Source organism: Macaca nemestrina, chromosome 13 (assembly GCF_043159975.1).
Source record: "Macaca nemestrina isolate mMacNem1 chromosome 13, mMacNem.hap1, whole genome shotgun sequence".
In the NCBI taxonomy this organism is placed as follows: domain Eukaryota; kingdom Metazoa; phylum Chordata; class Mammalia; order Primates; family Cercopithecidae; genus Macaca; species Macaca nemestrina.
Genome location: NC_092137.1, coordinates 34089807 through 34105740, shown reverse-complemented (window position 1 = coordinate 34105740; position 15934 = coordinate 34089807). Strand labels below are relative to the sequence as shown.

Sequence of the window (15934 nt, the reverse complement as noted above, 5' to 3'; positions counted from 1 at the left end):
CTTATTACTGCTTAGACACTGACACATTAATACAAAATTAAAATAGAAGAGTATTGTGAAGAAGAAAAATCAGTAGGTAGAGATCCGCTGCTTAGCAGGTAAGGGAAGTAGTTTGAGAAAGAAAAACCTTGAGGGAAAATTGTGTTGAATGAAGACACTTTATAGCAAGAATGGACCTAATGGAGAGAGTAGGACGGAGACAAGGGGATATCATGAGAGAAGAGACAGAATTTAAAATGGAAAAAATGACTGATAAAGTTCCCAGAAAAAATAGGAATGAGTGGAATCAAGAGTACAGATAAATGGATCAGTTCTACAAACAAAATTACACATCTTCCAAGAAATCAGAATAAAGGAGCTAATGGATGAAGATATGGAAAGAAATTTAGTTGCAGAAGAAGTTGGCACTAGGTTGTTAGATAAAATATGAGACACCTAGTTAATTACAAATTTCAGATGAACAACAAATACCTTTTTAGTATAAGTATCTTCCAAATGTTGCATGCGAAATACCTATATTAAAATATATTTAGTTTATTTGAAATTCAAATTTAACTGGTTTCCTATATTTTACTTGCTTAATCTGACAATTCCATGTGTTAATACAATTTATCTTTTTCCTGACTACCATATTCAATCACTTTTTTATATGTTTATATAAACTTTTTTATAGAGTTCATTTTTATGATATATTCATACTCAGTAAAGCTGTGTAACAATTTACTTAGAATAAAGATTTGGGAAAGGGATAGAGACATGTTCATAGCAGCAAAAAATGTACCAGTCATAGTAAGAAAAGGCATAGAGTGTACTCAGAATAGAATTGTAAACAGTTAAGTGAGAAATTCTGAGTGTCTGAGCCAATGTTCATCTTCTTGATTTTAGGAAATCCATCTAAATCTTAGGGGTTGTTTGCATTTTATCTTCCAGTAGGTCAACATCTAGCACTACTCTTCATTCTCATTCTCCACAGTTAACTCTCCCCATTGTTGAAACCAGAATTAGTTTCCTCAGCCTCCTTTGTCCCTAAGAAAATGCAGTTCTTCTTAATCCAGTCTATCATTGATGGGCATTTGGGTTGGTTCCAAGTCTTTGCTATTGTGAATAGTGCCGCAATAAACATACGTGTGCATGTGTCTTTATAGCAGCATGATTAATAACCCTTTAGATATACATCCAGTGATGGTGTCTCCAGAATGCGTGCATTCTTGGTCTCACTAACTTCAAAAATGAATACGCAGACCCTCACGGTGAGTGTTACAGTACTTAAAGATGGTGTGTCTGGAGTTTGTTTCTTCTTACGCTCAGCTATGTCTGGAGCTTCTTCCTTCTGGTGGGTTTGTGGTCTATCTATCAGGAGTGAAGCTGCAGACCTTCGTGGTGAGTGTCACAGCTCTTAAATTCACCACGTCTGGAATTGTTCGTTCTTCTCGACGGGTTCGTGGTCTCCCTGGCTTCAGGAGTGAAGTTGCAGACCTTCGCGGTGAGTGTTACAGCTCATAAAAGCAGTATGGACCCAAAGAGTGAGCAGCAGCAGGATTTATTGCAAAGAGCGAAAAAACAAAGTTTCCACAGTGTGCAACGGGACCCCAGCCGGTTGCTGCTGGCTGGCTCAGGCAGCTTGCTTTTATTCCTTTATCTGGCCCCAACCACATCCTGCTGATTGGTCCATTTTACAGAGAGCTGATTGGTCTATTTTACAGAGAGCTGATTGGTCCATTTTGACAGCGTGCTGACTGCTGTGTTTATAATCCTTGAGCTAGACACCAAGTCACACAGTGCTAGTTAGCTAGATACAGAGAGCTAGATACAGAGTACCAATTGGTGTATTTACAAACCTTGAGCTAGACACAGAGTACTGATTGATGTATTTACAAACCCTGAACTAGACACAGAATGCTGATTGGTGCATTTACAATCCTTGAGCTAGACACAGTCACAGAGTACTAGTCCTCCAAGTCTCCACTAGGTTAGCTAGATACAGAGTACCAATTGGTGTATTCACAAACCCTGAGCTAGACACAGAGTGCTGATTGGTGCATTTACAATCCTTGACCTAGACACAGTCACAGAGTGCTAGTCCTCCAAGTCTCCACTAGGTTAGCTAGATACAGAGTACCAATTGGTGTATTCACAAACCCTGAGCTAGACACAGAGTGCTACTCCTCCAAGTCTCCACTAGGTTAGCTAGATACAGAGTACCAATTGGTGTATTCACAAACCCTGAGCTAGACACAGAGTGCTGATTGGTGCATTTACAATCCTTGAGCTAGACACAGTCACAGAGTGCTAGTCTTCCAAGTATCCACTAGGTTAGTTAGATACAGAGTACCAATTGGTGTATTCACAAACCCTGAGCTAGACACAGAGTGCTGATTGGTGTATTTACAAACCCCAAGCTAGACACAGAGTGCTGATTGGTGCACATATGATCCTCCGGCTAGATATAAAAGTTCTCCAAGTCCCCATCCAGTTCAGGAGCCCAGCTGGCTTCACCCAGTTGGGCTGCAGGCAGAGCTGCCCACCAGTCTCGAGCTGCAGCTGCACTCCTCAGCCCTTGGGCTATGGGCGGGACTCAGCGCCAGGGAGCAAGGGGCAGCGTCGGTCAGCGAGGCTCAGGTCCCACGCCATGGGGTAGGAGTTCAGACATGGCGGGCTGCAGGTCCCAGCCCTGCCCCGTGGGTAGGCAGCTAAGGCCCTGCAAGAATTTCAGTGCAGCTCAGGCGGGCGGCACTGCTGGGGGACCCTGCGGCAACCTCTGCAGGTGCTGGCCCAGGTGCTAATCCCCTCACTGCCCTGGGCTGGCGGTGCCAGCCAGCAACTCCGTTTGCGGGGCCCACCGAGCCTGCTCCTGCCAGAACTCACACTGGCCGGGGAGCGCAGCCCCGGTTCCCGCCCAATCCTCTCCCTCCACACCTCCCCGCAAGCAGAGGGAGGAGGCTCCGGTCTCAGCCATCCCAGAGAAGGGCTACCACGGTGCTGTGGCAGGCTGAAGGGCTCCTCAAGCGCTGCCGGAGTGGACTCCGAGGCCCGAGGCCAAGGAGGCGCTGAGAGTGAGGGCTGCTAGCACATTGTCACCTCTCAATGGGATGGCTGGGTCAAATGATATTTCTGGTTCTAGATTCTTGAGGAATCACCACACTGTCTTCCACAATGGTTGAACTAGTTGACAGTCCCACCAACAGTGTAAAAGTGTTCCTATTTCTCCACATCCTCTCTAGCATCTGTTGTTTCCTGGCTTTTTAACAATCGCCATTCTAATTGGTGTAAAATGTAGCACATATACACCGTGGAATACTATGCAGCCATAAAAAAGGATGAGTTCATGTCCTTTGTAGGGACATGGATGAAGCTGGAAACCATCACTCTGAGCAAACTGTCACAAGGACAGAAAACCAAACACCACATGTTCTCACTCATAGGTGGGAATTGAACAATGAGAACACTTGGATACAGGATGGGGAACATCACACACTGGGACCTGTCGTGGGGTTGGGGCAGGGCGGGAGGGATAGCATTAGGAGATATATCTAATGTAAATGACGAGTTAATGGGTGCCGCACACCAACATGGCACATGTATACATATGTAACAAATCTGCACGTTGTACACACATACCCTAGAACTTAAAGTATAATAATAATTTTTTTTTAAAACGCAGTTCTTTTGGTCCCAACACCAGGTCCAAGCAGGTCTACTTAACTACTCTCCATAGTATCTCAAGTCCTGATTTAAAGGCCTCTAAAGATTCTTCTAAGAACCACTTTCTTCACTGTCTCTTAATGCATTGTTTTTTCTGCCTGTAAAGGTTCTTTTTTAGTTGCTGGTCACTTTAAAATCTTTCTTAGCCACCTACTGTATTCCAGTCAATTAACAATTTCTAGTCTGGCAACTCTATAATCATGAGTATTACCTCCCACATCCTCATCCATTGCATCACATATTCTGAAGACCCCAAGCTTCTAAAGCCATATACCTTCACATCTCTACCTCCAGAATCACCACCTGGCTATCTGGCACATAGAATAAATATATTCAACATTTACTGCTGACTGACTACACTGTCACCATACTCAATGATGTCAAGCCACATTTTTATTCACCAGCTTTGCCATATTTTAAAACTGTGTTTAACCTCAAAGCAGAAATATTAAAAAGACAGATTTCAGCAACTATTGAGGCAGAATGAAAACACACTGAAACTTTCAAATTGCCTCATGGATTGTCACCCTATTGGATGTACTTGTTGTATAATATCCCAATTGCAAATAAAATATCCGGTAAACAGCCCTTAAGATTTTTTAGAATCCAATTTGATCTAAGAGCACCTGATTCAGTTTACCTAAGAGTTCATTTTTTATCTTCATACTTTGGATAATTTTCCGTTAATGTTTATGACACTTAACTTCATAACATATAATTGAGCTATTTGTGATGCATTAATCTTCTTTTTAGATTAGCAGAAAGTACTGATTTATCAAAGAGAAAAATTAGACTTGTATTAGAACAGGCTTAAAAATTCATAAGACGTTTTCAGATCACTTGAATACTGTTCTCTGAATCTCTACACTTTTCAACCGAAGACCAAACTCAGAGACATTAAATAAGTTTTTGGAATGCATTTTAAGTCTCTTACCAGAGACCAGAATTTAATTTCCTCAAGCTTTCTGAGAGAGATTACGGGAATTGTTTTTCAATTGCATGAAATAAATGCCAATTTTAAATATATAAAACACTAGCTATAATTTTGTTTAATCAGGACCTTAGGAATTGTGGGTGGAAAATGGCATGAAGTGGGATAAGGTTCTCAAATTCTGCATCTGCATTCAGAGAACAGTGGTATTTCTCCAGTTACACTTAGGTACTCTGCCACTAACGTAGCATTTTCCCAACTTGAAGGAAGCAAGTATGTGGGAAAAAATTGATGTTTTAAATTTCAAGTTATTTGTGTGTGTGTGTGTGTTTCTAGCATCAGCTTATGTTCATATATTCTAGAATGTAACATGAATTATTTGATTGACATGAAATTTTATTTGCATTTAAGAGAGCAAGTTATCAGGGGCATTTCACGTTTCTTTTAAAAGAGCTCCAAGAGTTCTATGATCTCTGTAATCTGAGCACTTGTAAGAAAACTGGAAAGGGCATAGTCAGGATGCAGGGACCTAGGTGTTACTCCCAGATCAATCATTATTTCAGTATGTAAACTTAAACGAGTTCATTTATTTTTCTGGACCTCAATCTCCTCAAATAGAAAATAAGGACTTGTATTAGTTCAGTGTATTTTAAACATTTTTTTAACTTCAAAACAGCTACTTTAAAACAAACTATTACCAATAAATATAAACAAATATAAGCAAATCATCCTTGGTTTTGGTTAAATAGTAGGAGTAAAAAGGGAGAGCCCCAAATCACTCCCTAACTTTAACAATGCTCAACATCTACCCCCAGAAAATGCCACACGACATTTATTATTATATGTTATTCTTATTTTAATCATAGGGGTAAATAAGCTCTAAAATCTTCTCCATATTTACCAAGAAATTATTTCACTAATTTGCAAATATACTACAATAAACTTACTACGTGACAGTCTATTAAGTTCATACAAACTTAATAATATTGGCTTCAAGACTCAATGTTAGAGGTAACATAAAGCCCTGGAGATCATCTACAAGCACAAAAGCTGATTGCCACAATAGTGAAGGAAAAATCTGAGTTGGTCAAATATGATCATCAGGGGATACATAGTAAATGAACCCAAAGTTTCCGCAAAGCAAAGACTCTGTCAAGGAAACATGAGAAAAAGCAGGCTTGTCCCTAGTACTTACAGGGATCAAGCAAGAATACGAATACAGGCCCATATACTACATGTCTGAATATTTAAGAGTTAGCAATTAACATTTTAAGTCAAAATTATTTTAAAAAGCTACTTTTTTTTCCTTACTAGTGGGAATTTTCACAACAAATGCTGAAAATGGCAGTCATTTTTAATATCACCCACATCAATGGTGGTCAGTGACTGTGACCTCCTGCCCATAGCCCCTCCAATCCTCATTCCCAAAAATCTTTCAACATTTATGAAGCCCTAACTCATATTAAACCCTTTTATTCCCATATTCCTGACATAATTTAAACTGGTATGCTTGCTGGCATGGAAAGTATTCTAGGGATAATAGTCTTAAGAATAAGAATCTGGAATTGGTTCTCTGATTAAATTTGGAGAGAGTAATGACCTGCCGGGCGTGGTGACTCACACTTGTAATCCCAGCACTTTGGGAGGCCGAAGCAGGCAGATCATCTGAGGTCAGGAATTCAAGACCACCTGGCCAACATGGTGAAACCCTGTCTCTACAAAAATACAAAAAAAGTAGCCGGGCATGATGGCGGGTTCCTGTAATCCCAGCTACTCAGGAGGCCGAGGCAGGAGAACTGCTTGAACCTGGGAGGCAAAGGTTGCAGTGAGCCAAGACTGCACCATTGCACTCCAGCCTGGGCAACAAAGTGAGACTCCATCTCAAAAAAAAACAAAAAGAAAAAAAGAGAGAGAGTAATGACCTTACAGTGAAATGATTACATAGGGGCACAGAATTGAAAGGTCTCACAAAATCCCTCAGAATACATTCACATAAATGTATATAAAAGCAAAGTGAATGGTACGTGAGAAGCCAGCACAGGAAGATCCAGAGGCTTGAGGGACTTCCAGGCACAACTCTCCGGTTCCTTCCTCAATTGCACAGGATGAGCCTTACTTTGGGCTTATAAGCCATCAAGATATGTGTGAGGATTCTTAGTTTCAGGAGAGCTCGGGCAAAGGCTTCCCCTGAGGTTTTCTGTGCCCCACTCACCACAGAGCCAAAACCAGCCTGTGTAACTGGTTAAATCAGGTATAACTCATTAATTTGCACATCCTTAAAAATGTAAAAAAGTTGGTTCTGGCTTCCATCAAGGAAATTTAGAACTATTAACAACACTTTCAATATTTCCCTGCCTATCGTTGTCTTGCTTAGGTGTCAATACAAGACTTCCAGATTTCCCAGAGATAAGAACAGATGTGTCCCAGTACAGCTGTAAGATAATGATAACTCTTTGTAAAAAGACCCCATTGGCACTCACAGTCCATGAGAAGGAGTGGCAAAACCAAAAGGAAAACTGCATTGCCAGAGGGACCATAGAGATTATGGCCACCAACAAGGATTTACAAGACAGGGCAGCGGTTGTTTCACATACCCATTCAACTCACCTATTCAGCCAGATGAATCCTGGGGAATTACAGGAAAATGTCATACATGAATTGAGGAGGGGCGCCAATTAACAGCTACTAGTCCAGAAAATCAACAAAACCTCTAGTACTTGATATGCAACTGCTGATCTGTGAATTATCTTTCTCCCTCTCCCTTTACACCTCTGTATCTCTTTTTCTTTTTTTAATAAAAGAAGGGGCAACAATACGCCTCTTCTCCCTTCTTTCAAGAATATGTTAACTTTCCAGACTATTGTTTTAATGTAGGGTATAAGCATCTTAATAATCTCGCCATTCCACTGACCATGACAGCAGTCCATTACATTAAATGTCAATTACCTTGGTGAGCAGAAAGTAACAAATACCCCAGATCAGTATTAGACAAAGTGTAATCTGAATACTGGTGGGGATTTAAAAGTTATTTATCACTAATTTGCAATGAATTAAGTACTGAAATTCACACTAAGCATTTAGAAATTTTATAGCAACTTAACAGCATAATTTTATGTCAAAATTTTCTGTTAACATGTTAAAATTTAAACTTGTATTTTATACATCTTTATAATTTTATTTTTTACTCATTTTTATTGTACTTTACAAAAGTGGCAGTCTGGATGGATTGAAAATTTAAAAATTTTTTTAAAACTATATACCACAGATAATTTGAAAAATATTGCCCCAAAGTAAAGCTCTACAAACTACCCTAATTTTGCACAGCTCATTAGCTAAGAATGATTTTTACATTTTTAAAGGGTTGGAAGAAGAAGGGGAGGAAAAGGAGAAGGAGAAAGAGAGGGCCCCAAGAGGAGGAGGAAGGTGAAAAAGAAGAGACCGAGATTGTATGTGATCTATAAAGCCTAAAATATTTACTAACTGGCCCTTTACAGAAAAATTTATCCAACCCCTTGCTAGACACTTTGATTGCACACATGTATGACAAAGCATGTAAAATAAACCCCTCAATAATTCAGGATACTGTAGCTTCGGTAAAGTTTCCATCCTTTTAGTGGTCTAGGCACGTCAATGTATCAGCTCAGAGGTGAAGAGACAGCTGGTACATCTGGTACCCACCACCACCAAGAAAGAAACACAATGCCTATGTGGCCTATTTCGGTTCTGAAGGCAACATATGTCAGAGTTGGACATGAAGGCTTCTGGGATACACTTATAAAGGAACTTGTAAGATTTCTAGTTTTTAATGCAGTGTAAGGAAAGAAAAGCCTCTGTGACAGGTCCACATTGCTCTGCAAGCTGCTCAGCCATTTGTGCCATATGATACAGTGCTCCAGTACAAGAGGTATCTGATAGAGATGTGTATGAGCCTTTGGCAAGACCCTAAAGATAAATCACCATGCAGACCCCTGGGATTCTAGAGTAAATCATACCGTTTTCTGCAGAAACCCATTCTCCTTTTGAATTACAGCTTCTGCTATACACTGGGCCCGGAATACATGGCATAAGCCACAGAATTACTATGTAACCTGAACTGCTCATCATAAGTTGAGCACTCTCTGAACTACCAAGCCATAAAGATTGATGTAGGTGACAGCAATCGATTAGCAAGCAGAAGTGCTGTATTTGAGACTCGGTCCTGAAGATACCTCAGTTGCATGAGCAAGTGATTTAAACTCCTCTGTTGTCTACTCCTATTGCAATACCTCTTCTTCCTCACCTCACATTATAGCCTCAGGGAATCCGCTCTTCACTGGAAGGGGAGAAACAGCTGGGCATGGCTTATAAACTGTTCTAGAAGGTAATATAAAACCACTCAAATGGATGGTAGCAGGAGTCCTGAACGGGAACTTTTTAAAGGATATCCTTCTTGCCGGTATACCTTTGAGCAGGTACTGCTTTGTCTCAAAGAAGAGTGAAGATGACTGATGAATCTACACTTATTTGTGGGCAGTTGCTAACAACTTAGCTGAATGGCTGGGGATTTTCAAAAAGCTACATTCAAAAATTAGAAAAACTGAGAAAAGATGTGGATGAATCAGAATGAGCACAAAATGTGAGAGATATTTGTGTCTCATGTAACTACAGCAGGGTAAACACAGCAGAACAGGCTCTCCTCAATGAGACAGACAAAATATTCTATTCTGTATATCAACCATAGCCAGGGTTGTGGAGAGTTAAGTGTAGGCTCAGAAACATACATTTTCATTCACCATGGCTGGTATGGCTACAACCATTGCTGAGAGCGCAACTTGTTAGCAACATAGGCACCAATTCTGAGTTCCCACTAGGCAAACTGACTACCCGATGTACTTACATAGGGCGGGGATCCCCAATCCCCAAGCCACAGACCAGTATTGAGTCAGTGGCTGTTAGGAACTGGGTGCACAGCAGGAGGTAAGCAGCGGCTGGGCAAGTTTTACCACCTGAGTTCTGCCTCCTGTCAAATCAGCAGCAGCATTAGATTCTCATAGAAGTGGGAACCCTATCATGAACTGCACATGGGAGGGAACTAGGTTGTGTGCTCCTAATGAGAATCTAATGCCGGATGATCTGAGATGGAACAGTTCCATCCAGAAACCATCCCTTCCCCTGCCCCACAAGTTCATGGAAAAACCGTTTTCCACAAATCTGTCCTTGGTACCAAAAAGGTTGAGGACTTAGGGCAAAAAAAAATATGCACTGGGTAATGGGAGAGGGTATCGAGAATCTTTTTGCCCTAGGCCAGTGGTCCCCAGCCTTTTTGGCACCAAGGATCCGTTTCATGGAAGACAACTGGGTATTTTCGTACTACAAATACCAACAATGGCCATGTGACAAATTGCTAGTAAGAAAAAAAAAAGCTAGTAATTTTCTTTGTTCTTTATTCTTTGACAGGTACATATTTGCATAAATTAACCTCCACCTCCATCCTCATACCAAGTATAAAATATGCTGAAAGTACTCAAACTCTATATTTCAATATTGAAATCATGAACTATCTAAGATAAAGTGACATCTGAGCTTTGGCACTTTCCCTTTTGGGAAAAAGAATGTGTACACTTGAATTAACGTTAATTGCATAATATTAGTTGGAAGCAAGATGTTGTATTTGCCTTTATTCCGAAATTAAATATAGGGAGAAGTGTCGTGCATAGTTGCTGAGTTGACAAAGGGGTGCATTGTGTTCAGTTCTCTGCTGTCAGCTCACCATCACCCCTTTTCTCTTCCTCCTCTTGCAGAGTAGTCAGGAACTACATTTTCCAGGATCCTCCACTTTGTATAGCTCTGAGTTACAGTTTTTTAATTAGAAAAACCCCTGCAATACTTTGCAGGTAGAATGGAGGCGAGATCACTATTCTTAGGAATTCATGGTGTCCAGATTTATGGGCAGATGAGGATGCACTGTGGCTTCCCAGGCAATTCAGAGGCACTCACATTTCTGCAGTAGCCTGACAGTCGGTAGGAAGATTCCCAGAGAAACTGATATTGCAAAAGTTTCCTAATAACCTTTTAGAAATCATGTCCTTTAATGCTCCAGGGTAACTATTAGTGACCATTTCCCTGATCCTCCAGTTGAAGATTTTCTAATGTTCACTCTCTCAGCTCTTCCCCCTATTGTATCAACCCTAATTCCTTTAATAAATGTCCTTTTTTCATAATACCTAAAGTAGTCCTGACCAAACCTAAATTGATACAAATTATTTGCCTTTTTAAAAATCTATGTGCTTTTACCACTCAGATCCTCTCTCATTTCAAAGTACTATCCATCTGTGACATTGGCAGCAACACAACTCAAACTTTTATGGCATTTGGACATAATTGCCTTTTGTTTTGAAAATACAGGGCAAGACGTAGAGAAGTGCTTTCTTTGAGGCCTGAACAATGTTAATTATGAGAATGAATGTTCATGGTTTCAGATTATGCTGTGGATCCCAAGAAACAGAAGTAAACATATGTTCTTAAAAAACTGAGAAATAAAAATTGTATATATTTATCATGTCCAACGTGTTTTGAAACATACATAGTGGAATAGCAAAGTCAAGCTAAATGAATGCATTACTTCACATACTTATTTTTTGTGGTGAGAATACAAAATCTACTCTTAGTCATTCTCAAGAATATAACACGTTGTTATTAGGTATGGTCACTGTGCTGTACAATAGGTATCTTGAAATTCTTCCTCCTATCTAACTGAAATTTTGTCTCTTTGACAAATATCTCTTCAAGCTTCCCAACCCACAGTTCCTGGTAACCACCATTCTATTCTCTACTTCTATGAGATCAACCTTTTTAGACTTAACAGGTAAGTGAGATCATACAGTAGTTGTCTTTCCGTGCCTGGCTTATTTCGCTTAATGTGATGTTTTCCAGGTTCCTCCACATTGTTGCAAATAACAGGATTGCCTTCATTGTTAAGGCTGAATAGTATTCCATTGTGTATGTATATCACATTTTCTTTCTTCATTCATTCACTGATGGGCTCTTGATTCCTTATCTTGGTGATTGTGAATAATGCTTCAATGAACACAGGAGTGCAGATATATCTTTGACATACTCATATCATATCTTTTGGATACATACCCAGTAGTGCAATTGCCAGATCATATGGCAGTTCTATTTTTAATAATTTTAGGAACCTCAATACCATTTTCCATAATGACTCTACTGATTTGCATTTCCATCAACAGTATCCAAGGGTTCTCTTCTCCACATCCTCTCCAACATTTTTATCTTTCATCTTTATTGTAATAGTCTAACAGGCACAAGGTGATATAATATTGCATTGTTTAATAAATGTAATCTGTGTTTTTTTATGATACATGAGGCCCCATATACCGCAGGACCTAGAACAGGGGTCTGTCTTATCCCAGTCTAAAGGCAATTCTAAGAGTAAGAATCATCTGACCAGGAAGACTATGAAAGGAACTTGTAGAGTTGCTAAATCTTCCAATCTGTATGTTATCATCATTTTAGAAGCTGTCACAGTCAGAAACTGAAATGTATTGTTTATATATTTATGTAAAGCCATTGAAATGTATGTGGTGATTCATTTATGTTGTTCCATAAACAAAAGCAACCTACATGAAATTAGTCACAAGAGCAGTAAGTTACAATCTCCCTTTGTTACTCACATCAAAGGGCCCAGAGGAACCTGCCATATGCCCTCAGGGTGATTCATTGGAGGAAAAAGGCCCACAAATTGTTTTAAGCCGTTTAGAATTATACATCAAAAATGCTTCAATAAATACACCTAAAGTAGCCAACTGAGAAACCAACCAAACTACTCGTATGCTGCACTGTGTTTGTTGGACACTTTCTACTACATCAGTGTTATCTAAACCCATATAGAAGACATCAATGTCTATCCCAGCAGTAAAGAAGATTTTGGGTTCCTTTTATTCCTAAAATTAAACAGAGAGAAAAAAAACATGCTGAGAGATGTTCAAGTGCATCAAGATTAGTCTTAAATTGCTCCAAGGAGAACAGAAATCCCTTTTAGAGAAGGGATATCCCTTCTTTCTCTGCTACCATTCTACTGTTGAGTACCATTTGAATTCTCAGATGTGACTCTAACTTAAATCATTTTCATTGGTATTTTCTGTCCTTTGTTCCACAGTAGACAAGGACAGTTTGCATCCTCTTTGTGAATGAATACTTTGAGATTGACTTATTTATATGTACAGTTGTCCCTCTGTATCCCCTGGGAATTGGTTCCAGGACCCCTATGGATACCAAAACTCACAGATGCTAGGTCCCTTGTATAAAATGGCATAGGATTTGCATAGAACCTATATACATTTTACTGTACTTTTTTTGGAGACAGAATCTTGCACCGTCACCTGGGCTGGAGTGCAATGATGCAATACCTGCTCACAGCAACCTCTGCCTCCCGGGTTCACATGATTCTCCTGCCTTAACCTTCTGAGTAGCTGGGATTATAGGCACCCAACACCGCACCTGGCTACTTTTTTTGTATTCTGTACTCTTTAAATCACCTCTAAATTACTAATAATACCTAATACAATCTAAATGCTACATAAGCAGTTGTTATACTTTATGGTTGTATTTTTAATTTTTACTGTTCTTTTTTCCAAGTATTTTAAATTGTGGTTAAATCTACAGATGCAGAACCCACAGGTGTAGAGGGGAGACTGTATGTAGAACATATATGTGACCCTGAAGCCTAGATTCACTCATTCAACAACTTATAAATTCCTCCTATGTTACTGAGATACGCATTGTAAAAATAAACAAAACAGTTCAAATCTAAATTGTAAGTCTAAACAATGTCACCTTTTAACTCTTTAGTCTTTGAGTATAGAGAAATTGCAAAGTAACATTGTGCCCTGGCTTTCTACTTTTTGATGGAATCCCTTATGGAAATAAACTGCTGATGTTATCTTTTACTTCTTAAACAATAAGAGGTAATGATGAAATAAACAATGTGGTAATAATGAAATAATGTCATCTTTTCCCTCTTTAGTCTTTTACAGTTTACAGACTGCTTTCATCTTTTTAAAATAATATTCAGCTTTATAAAAACCTTCTAAAATTTTTCAGGATTACTCTATCAGTAACATAACCTGAGATGCAACAAAGAGGTGAGGGATCGTGGATGTTAGCCCCTATCTTTTAATTCTTCATCCAAGGCTCTTTCTATACTGGTTTTATGAAAAAATGTTATCAGCAAAACCCTTTCTTCAAATGAAAAATGAAACAATAGCCTAGGATATTTGAAACCCAACTCTGGGCCCCATTGCTACATTTAGTCAAACCGGACATCAACCTCATCATCCAACTTATTTGTCCTGCACATTCATTATTTTAAAAATATAAGACATCCAAAATTTAGTAAATATTGTAACTCTTCCAAGCATTTCATGGGAAAGGGAAAGCAAGGGTACAGACTGTATATTATGACCAAGTAAAAATTTCATTAGACAATTTCTCCAAGTGTTTTCATGGTCACTCAGCCAATTAGTAGTCCTTTCTCTCACCCGTCTATCACTCCTACTCACTGTTAGCTTCTTCTGTGCAGATGCAGCACTATGCATACCACCTGCTCTAAAATTTACTCTTCCCACAGGTGTTCCTCACTATTCCATGCAACTCTCTTGACAGGTAAAATCCAGTTCCAATTTTGACCCAGGTGTCTTAATTTGATCATTTGGTTGTAACAAAAAAATAGCTTCAAATTCTCTTAAACAAAAATGGAAGTTACAACCACTTTATTCTCATAAGGGACTCTATCAAAAAGTAGAAAGCCAGGTCATAATGTTACTTTTCAATTTCTCCACACTTATATTCAGTAACTACTGCATTACTATCACCCTCTGCTTTTCCCAGCAGAATTCAGATGCCCTATGGGACCCAAAGAACAACTTTCATTTTAAGCACCCACCAGAGACTAACAGCAATTTCGGTATCCTGCGAGAGAAAATGTGGTTGACTCAGTACGTGCCAGCCAGGTCAAATGTCCAGTATTCCATGGCCAAAGCCACATAACCCATTTCCTACCTAGCAGAGGTGATATGAATAAAATAATCAAGAAAGGGCTTTGAATGCAGTAGTAAATTGGCTGAACTTGTGTACAAATAAGTCGCCACTTAAAGCCTATAATTCTGAATTCTTCAAAAAGTCAACATAACATTCCACTCTGCAGAAGACTCCATGGAGAAGAAACAGAGACCCCAAAAATGTAGCCTTTCCAAAGACAATCTGTCTAGTAGTGTGATAGACTACAGTGTCTCTGTAATGAGGATCTATTGGTATATTCTTGTGACTCCATAAAGTTTTTTATGACAGTTATAAAATATTTTGTTTTTGTTGAGAAACTAAAAATAAAATTCTATTCTGGATTATCTAGATAAATATTTAGTGACCTTGTTTTACCACCAAGTTTTATTGCTTAAGTCTGATTAGTGTTTATGGTTGTAAGATTCGAAATGATCATCTACAGTAACCACTTCTACATTGAACTAATTAATGAAATACTTCTTACATTGGAATCCACAGATACATTTCAGGGGTGGGTACTTTGAGGGTTCTCAAGTTTGAGAAGCACTGACATGAGGAGAAAATTGATAATTTGCTGTCATTTACTGAAGTGCTTCAATGAGTTATATGTTTTTATAAAGCTTTTTTAAAGTTTCACACTTAATTCTAAAAACAATCATGTGAAGTTGGTGTTATTATCCTCACTGTGTAGATGAAGAAACTGAAGGCTAGATAAACTAAGTCATTTGTTCTAAAGTCACAGAGCTGGCCAAGTTGGAGCCATAAGGATAATCCAAGTATATCTCCTGCTATCCCATCTATATCCTTTTCTCTACGTCATGTCGACTTTGCAAAAGAGGTGTTGATGTACTATGCCCTATACTTTTATTTATGGCATCTAGGTAGTTAGGGGGTAATTTGGCCAAATCAGAACAGCTGAAAAGCATGAGATACATAGAGAGAACAAAGTTTTTTTTGTTTTGTTTTTTGAGACGTAGTCTTGCCTTTCACCCAGTCTGGAAGGCAGTGGCATGATCTCCACTCACTGCAACCTCTGCCTCCCAGGCTCAAGCGATTCTCCCGCCTCAGCCTTCCAAGTAACTGGGATTACAGACGTGCACCACTCCACCAAGATAATTTTTTGTATTTTTAGTAGAGAAAGTGTTTCACAATGTTGGCCAGGCTGGTCTCGAACTCCTGACCTCAAGCCTCCCAAAATGTTAGGATTCCAGGTGTGAGCCAACATGCCCAGACAAGAACAAA

General features: G+C 39.2%; 1 long non-coding RNA gene across 1 annotated transcript in view; it reads left to right on the top strand.

Annotated features, from left to right (window-relative positions):
• Positions 1-14626, top strand: part of LOC139357813 (uncharacterized) — a 31174-nt gene extending 16548 nt beyond the window's left edge. The window contains exon 3 of the long non-coding RNA XR_011611595.1: positions 14525-14626. This is a non-coding gene — a long non-coding RNA (uncharacterized lncRNA). The remainder of the gene's footprint in view (positions 1-14524) is intronic.
• Positions 14627-15934: the final 1308 nt, after the last annotated feature.